Source organism: Spinacia oleracea, chromosome 4, assembly GCF_020520425.1.
Source record: "Spinacia oleracea cultivar Varoflay chromosome 4, BTI_SOV_V1, whole genome shotgun sequence".
Lineage (NCBI taxonomy): Eukaryota > Viridiplantae > Streptophyta > Magnoliopsida > Caryophyllales > Amaranthaceae > Spinacia > Spinacia oleracea.
In genome coordinates this window covers 77,852,434-77,862,688 of record NC_079490.1, presented here as the reverse complement: position 1 = coordinate 77,862,688, position 10,255 = coordinate 77,852,434, and the positions used below count along the sequence as shown (strand labels likewise).

The following is a 10,255-nucleotide window of genomic DNA, read 5'->3' as shown; positions in this document are numbered from 1 at the left end:
AAAAATGATTCAAGCAAAGTGATTAATGGACCGCACACAACGGCCATTCTATGACCGCTCGTTCGCACATACATATCATCATTCACGAACACGTTCAAAAAATATAAGAGCGATCAAAGTCTTACACCTCAAGGTATGTTCCTCGGGCCATATAGACTCGCCCGACTATTGCAATAACTAAACACCTTAAGAGCAACAGTTCCTTAAAATAATCGCCCCAAAGCGACAAGCACCGTAGTCCACCAATCGGCTACGGCTTCTCAAGAAAATCATCACGTTCTAAAAACAAAGAAAAAACAAAAGGAAAGAGAATACATAGAACTTCCAAGTGAAATAAACGAATGAACAAGAGGCCAACTGTTTCATCAAAAGACCAGACCGAACAACACTTTTAACGCCCCACCTGGGCGTGAATTATTTCAACGCCCAGGCCTGGGCGCCAAAAATGTACCCATGCTCAAAAAAGGCCCTAACTTCTAGTGGGCCCTGCCATACTCATTCGACTTGAAAATTGCTGAAAGTCGCACCTCACGACTTTGTTAAGAGTAGCACACCACTACAAAGGTTGCTCGCACATACGACCATGACCCCAAACATGATTACAAGATGCGAAAAACAACCGACGAGCCCCAGTGCTTGGGGGCTCACGCAAAAAATGGACTCCAACAAGGAGCGCGCAATCAAAATCACATTCCCAGACTGCGCCACGCACCATATCATGGATATCTCAAAGAAAAAAAAAATATTGTTAAACAAAAATACACAGTGTGGACCCACTTATAGGACACATCTAATCAGGAAATATTACGGCCCACCAACAGGTTGTAATCACAAAAGCCCTTCTACATAGGCAAAATAAGAAATTCAAAATGGGCTCGCCCACCCTCAGCGAGCGGGGTCTGCGTCACTAAGCCGCGCAGGTCCTCAGTTTTCGAAAGAAATAAAATCTTCAAATTTAAAATAGGCTCGCCATCTTCAGCCGGCGGGGTCTACGGCGCAAACCACGTAGGTCCTTATTTTCAAAAAAAACAAAATAAAATTTCAAAACAGATTCGTCCACTTCTATCGGACGGAGTGTCCACCCTCAGCGGACAGGTTCGCCATCTTCAGCCGGCGGGGTCTACGTCACAAACCGCGTAGGTCCTTATTTTCAAAAACATCAAAACATATTCGTCCACTTCTATCGGACGGGGGGTCCACCCTCAGCGGACAGGCTCGCCCCCCTTCAGCGGGCGGGGTCTGCGTCACTAACAGCGCAGGTCCTTAGTCGCTGCAGCGATAACTTTTATCGGTTTTCCCTTTTTCCGAAAATTAAAGGATCGGTTTTCCCTTTTTCCGAAAATTAAAGGATCGGTTTTCCCTTTTTTCGAAAATTAAAGGACCGGTTTTCCCTTTTTCCAAAAATTAAAGGATCGGTTTTCCCTTTTTCCAAAAATTAAAGGATTGGTTTTCCGTTTTTCCAAAAAAGAACGATGTGTTGGATTTTCCTTCGTTTTACGTCCTATAAAAACAAGGGGGTTTTCTCGTTTAGCTAGCCCTGAAAATGAGAATCTTTAAAAACGTTTTACCTCGTGATTGGGCTTGGCCAGGCCCAATTACACTTTACAACTTTAATTTCGAAAACATTTGTAGCTACTCCCAATGACAAAGTGAGGGAGTTTCTACGCATCTTTAGATCCTTCCAATGACAAAGTGAGGAAGTTTCTATACTATCAGTTGACAAATCCCAATGACACGTGAAGGATATGTCGACACTTCAAGTGATGACCCTTAAGTCAAATGTTATCACTCGGGGGCTCGTGAGACCCTCGCAAAACAGGTCACATACACCATGGCTTGTGTGACGCACTCCGTCTAATACTTTGACCATCGTCTTACTCCAAGACTCAGTCAAAGTGGGGGCTAACTGTAGACACCTACTTTTGTCCCCGTTCCCGCAAGGGAAAGGTTCGATGATGAAAGCATAAAAACTCCACTTGACAACGCATCTCCTATAAAATAGACGAATCTCGATTCCCCATTTCGTTTCACCCGAAACCTGCTATTTATGGAAACCTGCTAAAAATAGTAACTGTCGTAAAAGGTAGCTTCTAAAAGTGGCAAATCATAAAAGATAGAAACCTGTCAGAATTAGGTGTTGAATTCCAACATAAATCCTAAATGAGATAGAAAACTGCGAGAATCCTATTCCTAATAGGATTCGGAAATAAGAGTTACGTATTAATTGAAATCCTAACGAGCCTAGAGTTTGTAACGGGCCCAGACGCATTCCGTCACAAAATTAATACGCGCTAAAAGACTCGAATTAATCTCAAACTCTACGGATTTCAGGAATCCGAATCTGACAAAGAATTCGGCCCAGACATCACTTTCAACGCCCAGAGCTGGGCGCCGAAATCTTTGACGCCCAGCCCTAGGCGCTGAAATTGCATGGATCTCTATTTTCAACGCCCAGCCCTGGGCGCCGAAATCTTTGACGCCGAGAGCTGGGCGCCGAAATTACCTGGGACGTGTTTTTTCCTAACTCTTTGCGGATTAGAACTCTGCAATTTTATCTTTCCACGAACTCTTCCCTATAAATAGGCCCCTAGTTTCGACGTGAAACAACACACAACAACACATAATATATTCTGAGTATTGACTCTAAACCCCTTAGCCTAAGCCTCTCGCTGCGAAACTATTCACGCGTTCTGTCGCAATCGATCCATAAATCGAACAGAACGTATCCTGTCCCATAATCGAGATTCGTTAAATAAAAAGGAGAAATAGCAAAGTCAAAGTGGTTAGTTTTCTGAGAACCGTGACGCACCTCTCAAGGGTGCGTCGTAATGTGTCCCTTTTCGATGATTTAACTGCTTTCCTCGCCCTTTTTATGAACTGTTAAACTAACCTAATATGATTGTGCTATCACGCCTAACAAATATAATATTTTTGGGAAATCGGATTATCATGCTAGGTCCCTTAATGCTATTTAAATCAGATAATCACGATCGAATTAGTATTATATGTTGCATATTGCTAAAATCAATTCAGATTAGTTTAATAGTTAACGCATGTCCCTTCAATTATTTATGCTGAGCTAGTAAGGATATCCTGCCTCTGGAGTTATCGACGAGCGAATTACTCCTCTCGATAGTTACAGTCCCCCGAACCCTCAATCTCTACCTTGCGGGTGTATATTGAGAGATCCCCACACCAGGGATCACAAGGGAACCTACGGCCGTCGTGGTCAAACATAATTGCACTCCCTTTATGTCACGATAACCGGGTTTTGTCAGTTTTTCTCATTGTCGTTAAAAACTGAATGGCGACTCCTATATTACTAGTCAATTGGGTGTATACTCACAGGAAATCCAATTACACTTGATTGAATAAAAAGAATCGTCACACCCACGAGGGACAAGGTCACGCATTAGCCTCGCGCTTTTTCGACCCCCTCACAACCCATATATTGGTTTATGTTTTCTTCTTCATATGTGCTAGAGCATCGATTCAGGGTGCCTGGGATATTAGGTAATTACAGGGCTAGCTTGGTTATGTTGATATGGAGCGATTTGTGTAAATGGATTTGATATTGTAGCTAGCAACTCTACAGGTTATATTTGTGTAATGTGAAATAGGGCTCTCACAGAAAGAAAAAAATATGAGTTATGTAACCTTCAATCCAATGTACATGATAAGTAATATATCTAGTGTCTTACTTTTCATTTGAGTATATTGTGCTATTCACTCCAATATTTTCTGCGTTTTGCATTCCTGGCTTCTGTTTTATGATCCAAAGCAATAGTGTATCTGGAAATCCGGTGCTTATGTAGGTTTTTTTTTCTTGCTTCTTAGCTGTAAAGTTGTTAAGTTCATCTTTGAGGTGTCTACTTTATGAAGTACAATCTATTAGTTTCCTAATTAACCTTCCACCCATTGCCTTTAATCCCCTCGATCTCTTATTGAGGATCGGTGTAGAAAAACTAATGGTTAACAATATTCCCTAGAAATCAAGGTATGTTTCACCTAGCTACTTCAATTATCTCCTTCGATTTCCTGTTAGTTTTGCTACTATTCCTCCCAGAATATTTCGAAACCAAGAACTATTAAACAGGAACATTTAGCAATTAGCAGTAATAGTAATAGTCAAATTCAAGCAACACATTCTGTTAAAGTAAGAATAAACCCACATATGTTTAGTCCTATCCGTGTAATCAACAGCAAGAATCATGATATACAAGTATAAAAGAAAAGTAAAAAACGGAAGAGAGAGGAGAGGGTAAGAGAGACAAACGGGAGCAACTCCATTAGTAGCCCAACGGTCGCGAGGGTCTTCATTAAGGTCATGTTCAATATCAGTTAACCCAGCTGCTTTCAACTTTGTAAACAACAACCTTCTTGGACTGCTTCGAATCAAGGCCTTCTTAATGTTGTTGTAATTAGTGGTGATTTTGGATGATGGGTTTGTAGAAACGACTGCTGCAGGTACCCAAGTACAAGCACAAGTTTCCGCCATAACTTCGTTTCAAGGGTCAGCACTCAGAACAAAATGTGTTCCTTAGTTTAACATATGTGGGTTTATTCTTACTTTAACAGAATGCGTTGCTTGAATTTGACTATTACTATTACTGCTGTCTGTAGGAAGATTTTGTATATGGAAAATATGATGAATATCACACGTTTTATGAATCTTCCGAGAAAGGTAGGCATAAAACTTGCTTCATTGTTACCACTTGTAACTTGATTTTGCTGCTTATTTTTTTATGAAATTTTCTACTTTTACTTATTTTTAGGCATTGTATATATTGTTTATTATCATGGATGTCATTTTTCCTATGAAACATAGAAAAACTAAAACTTGTTCGGCGCTTGTCATTTTTTGTTGTTACATAAGTATGATCTTGGTGCTCTTGCCAATTTGTACAAGATTTCCCTACTTTTTAGTATTCAATATTTTCCCTACTTTTTAGTATTAAGAACAGAACATTTGAGTATGGACTATAACACTACCTCTTTTTGGTAATCAGTCATTTTACTATGAGGGAAAAGATGTCTTGTCAAACGAGGAATTCAACATGAGTGAAATTTCATGTTTTTATTTGAGTAAACATGAAGGTTGTTTTTTTATTTATCGTGTTTTAGCTAGTGTACCATCTTTAACTTGTGCCCATTCGTGATTTAAACTTGCAGAAGCATGGTGAGCTAAATGGAGGAGAAATGTAGATCTAGCAAATGAGATGGGGGCTCTTGTTTGTTTTTGGGTCATTTTGTGATTTCTAGTAACGTTGAATTTGTTTCTATGAATCTTAATTTTATGTATTTTGGTCATTAAAAACACTAAGTTAGTTAGTGAACAACTATTTTGTAATGCATGTGTCCTATGGGCACTAATATTGTAATATTACTCTTTAAGTCAATGAAAATCTTTTATTATTGACATCCTTTCTTAATTTAGAAAACTAATTTTAACTATTATTATTGTTTATTATTATGAATAAATGAACCCGTTGCATTAGGTGCTCAACAGATTTATTTTGACAATAAATTACCATTGCATTAGGCTAAAACGTGTTGCATTATTTCTTTAAGCCAACATAGATAACCGTCGCATTAGCTAAAATAACCGTCGCATTAGATTAAATAACCGTCGCATTAGCTAAAATGCCCGTCGCATTAGCTAAAGATCTAATGCGACACCCCATCTAAGGACCGTCGCATTAGATGCTTATCTAATGCGACGATATTAATTTCCCGTTGCATTAGGTCACTGATCGTCGCATTAGGCCTAATGCAACGCCACCGGATGCAAGGGTCATTTATCGTCGCATTAGGTCTAATGCGACGGATTTTGATACCTAATGCAACGATTTTAGGAGTTGCATCTGATAAGAAATGTAGTAGTGTATATAAAATATTATTTAAATTCTTTATTTTTATTTTCAGTTAATTAGAATTAATTAATTTAAATTTTATCAAGGTTTTAATTTTAGTAAAATAATTAGTATAAATAAATTTATAATAATTAAATTATTCAAAATTAAATTCCGAGAAAAAATTAAATTACGAAATTAAATTTAATTAAAATCGTTTTCAACCGAAAAAATTAAAACGAACCAAAGGGGCAAGACAAGGCTAGGGATGGCAATCACATCCGAATCCGAATCCGATTAAAAACATCTGAATCCGAATGGACATGGATCGGATATGGAGTCTGCAGAGACTCCGACCCGAATCCGACCCGAGTCCGAATCCGAGTCCAAATCCGACCCGAAATTATTTCAAAGTGATTATTTTTCGTACATAACATTTTTTTTTAAAAGGAAGTTCCTAATTTAATCTAATATATTTAATTAAATCGCATATATTTGTAATTTATTAATTTATTAGAAACTCATTAGATTTTGGTAAATGAGAAATAGGATTTCTAATTTATTTTAAAATTAGAAATACAAGTTCTATGTAAGTAAAGTTAACGCATGATTCGGATTTGGATATGGATTTGGATTTGGATATGGATATGGATAAAAAATTTTGAGTACGAATTTTAAATGGATTTGGATATGGATATGGATATGGATGCAATTTTGGAGTCCGGATTTTAAATGGATATGGATATGGATGCAATTTTGGAGTCCGAATTTTAAATGGATCGGATTTAGAGTTTACTACATCCGACCCGAATCCGATCCATTGCCATCCCTAAACAAGGCCATAGCTTTGCGCCCATGCCTCGTCGAGGCCTTGTAGTAGCAACGCCCATGGGCCGCGTGCACGAGTGCAGCGCCCATGGCCTGCCACTGCATTGGTCGTAGCATGAGCATCGAGCAGGCCACGCGTAGCACGCAGCAAACCGAGAAAGCCACGCACTACGCGCAGCAAGCATCGCTCGCTGGGACGAGCCAGCGCGCACTGGGCGGACCAGTGCTTGCTGGAGCGTGCCAACGCTCGTCGCTTGCGCGCACGGCCTTTGTGCTCGTTGCCTTCGTCTCGGCTCTCGCTCACTTGCACACCGCACAGCAGGGCAGCCCCCCGCGCGCGTGTGCCCTTTCCTTGTTCGATGCCTCGTACCGCATGGGCGGCGAGCTCCCTTTCTCGTCGTCGCATGCCCGCACTATGAAACACCCCTTAAGGGTTACACTTAGCTTCCATTGCTTCGTGCGTGCAAGTTTTGCGAACGATTTTCATAAAAATTAAAACTTTTATAATTTAAATTTATTGATAAATTAATAGCTCATATTAATTTCATAAATTTAGTCGAAAAATCGAAAATTTATTATTCAAATTAATTTCCGATTACATTTATTTTCATGGATTCAAATCTAGGTCATAAAATTTTAAAACTTTTCAATTTTAACAAATTTTATGGTGATTTTTAATCATAGGATCCTAATTAAATTGTTAATTAATTATTAAAATCAAATCAAATTCTAAATTATTTGAATTTCAACAAATTAATTACAATTACAAATTAGGTTGTATAATTAACAAGATTAGGCTTTAAAATTGTTAAACATATACAGTAGGTCAATCGTAGATTCAAGATTTACATACAAGATTCGCAAATATTTAATTTAACATCATAAAAATTATAAATTTTGCGTTCGAAAAACTCAAACCTCCGAAATGTCATAGTTAGGCTTCGAATTTGGGAATTCTGAGTTCGGCAACAAATCTTTGATTTTTGTCAAAATTTTAAAACGTTGTTTACATGCGAAATTCACTATAAAATTATACGATTCCGGCCAATATTGACAAAACTTCCGAAAAATCCCGCGAACATATAATCAAATAATCGCACGAATTTGCAATTAATTACATACAACGAAATTAATCACCCCTTTAATTCATTGCAAATTTATAAAATTTAACCATGTTAACTATAATTGATTATGGAATTAATTAGAGGCTCGTGATACCAGTATAGGTTATGACAAATATAAAACATATATTTCATGCGGAAAAACCATAAAGGCATAAATCCAAATTAATTGCCACATAGTCAATTAGCATAAGTTAGGATACATACATGTGATGCGTGTCTTCCCTGGCTCCTCCCGAACCGAACAAGAACAAGTTTAGGAGTCCAAATGTCTCCCCTCCGTAGATAGTCCACAGCACGTTCGGATCCGCCTTAGACTCAATTAACTAGAATATTATCTAAGGTTTTATGTTTATTCGAAAGCTTAGTTATTAGTTTTAAGCAAATTATTAAATTCGCTCTTAAACTTAAACTATATGAATACTTGTTGATTGTTATGTGTATAAATTGTGATTATGAATCACCTATTTATAGGGAGGAAATATCGGACTTAGATTTCCACTAGGATTCAATTTACTAATTCAATTAGAATTCTAGTTAAATTAATCCATTAGAATTTAATGTTTAATCAAACATTTAATTCTTGTGGAATTAGGAAAACAATTAATCGAGCAATCCTAAACGACCAAGGATTCATAGCATTTTACAAGTACACACACGCAGCCCATAAGGCCACGGTGCGCGGCTCGGCCCAAGGCAAGCTAGCAACACGCGGCCCATCCTTTGGGCGCTGCTGCTGGGCCTCGCCTAGCTCGCTTGCTGCGGGCTTGGCCACGCCTTGCTCGCTGCTCGCGGGCCTCGCTGGCCTTGCTGCACGTGGGCTTCGCTAGGCGCGGGCCTGGCTTCGTGTTGGGCCTTGCGTCTAGCAAGATCGTCGGGCGATCGTTTCGTACGTCGCGCTTCTGATTCGTTTTCCGATACGGAATTCATTTCCCATTCGAACAATATTTAATATTTCCGATTCCGGAATTTATTTCCGTATCGAACAAATATTTAATATTTCTGATTCCGGAATTTATTTCCGATTTCGGTAATATTTCCGTTTCCAGCAATATTTCCGATTCCGGCAATATTTCTATTTCTAATAATATTTTCCGATACGTACCATGTTTCCGTTTTCGTCAACATCTACGACTTGGATAATATTTATATTTCCGTTACGATCCATATTTCCGTTTCCGGCAATATCATCGTTTCCGGAGTATTCATATTTCGCCTTTTGATGATTTCAGCTCCCACTGGAACCGAGATCCGTCGATTCCGAATATTTATAATTAGAGTATTTAATTCACTTAAATACTTGATCCGTTCACGTACTATTTGTGTGACCCTACGGGTTCAGTCAAGAGTAAGCTGTGGATTAATATTATTAATTCCACGAACTGAAGCGGCCTCTAGCTAGGCATTCAGCTCACTTGATCTCACTGAATTATTAACTTGCATAATTAATTAATACTGAACCGCATTTATTAGACTTAGCATTGAATGCATACTTGGACCAAGGGCATTATTTCCTTCATTGATTTCATCCTGGATACATATGCAACCCCTAAAGGCGCAGCCACTTTAGTCCAAATTCCTTTCCGAATCTATTCTGAACAAAACAAACTCAGCCTACCCCGGCTAAAAGTGACTAAAACATGGATCCATAACATTCAACTTTAGTCATTTAATGCAAAAGTGCTCAAAGTTTTATTAATAAGGCACACGATTCTACTATCAACCTAATTACTTTGCCAAAAATAGAAGCAACTTGCCTCTTTAGGCATAACTTCCAAAAGGAAGCATTAACTTACCTAAATAATTTGTTTCTTGACATTCGAATACATAAATAATTTTCTGAAGTAAAAGACGGATCTACTTAAACATTGCTAAAAACTAAGTAAGACAATCAAGCATTCTTTATAAACACAAAGGTAGCACTTACTATCCTTACCATCCCTTGACCTCTCTTCATGCCAGAATGTCTTTCAACTTCTTGAACTTTGAGCATCCAAACTTCAACCTTAATCAAGCAACCGATATTTCTTACTAGTAATCTGCAAGTACTACAGCCAACAACCCAAGATATGCTTCCACAATAAAAAATAAAAAAAAAAAAAAAAAAAAGGGAGACGGTATGATCTTAAGTTATACTGAACCATGTGACCGCATTGTCAAAAGACTTCCTTGAAAATTCTCGAATGCGCTTTTAAATAAGGACCCTATTTCTTCCTTTCTGTTTTCAAAATTTTCTGTTTTCAAAAACTAGTTGGATATGTCCTCTATCTTAGGCCCTGTTCTTTAGAGCTGAACTGACCTGAGCTGAACTGAATTGAACTGAACTGAACTGAATGCTCCTGAACTGAACTACACTGATATGAAGTTAACTGAACTGAACTGAACTTAACCGAATATACTGAAATATGTTATAAGTAATAAATAATAAATAATAAATAATAAATAATAAATAAT

The 10,255-nt window shown here is 38.0% G+C and overlaps 1 long non-coding RNA gene across 1 annotated transcript; it reads left to right on the top strand.

Annotated features, from left to right (window-relative positions):
* The first annotated feature begins 3,558 nt into the window (after window positions 1–3,558).
* On the top strand, window positions 3,559–5,419 carry LOC110803733 (uncharacterized). Its single transcript, XR_008919114.1, has 3 exons — window positions 3,559–4,513; window positions 4,624–4,684; window positions 5,173–5,419. It is a non-coding gene; the product is annotated as an uncharacterized lncRNA (long non-coding RNA).
* The last annotated feature ends 4,836 nt before the right edge of the window (window positions 5,420–10,255 follow it).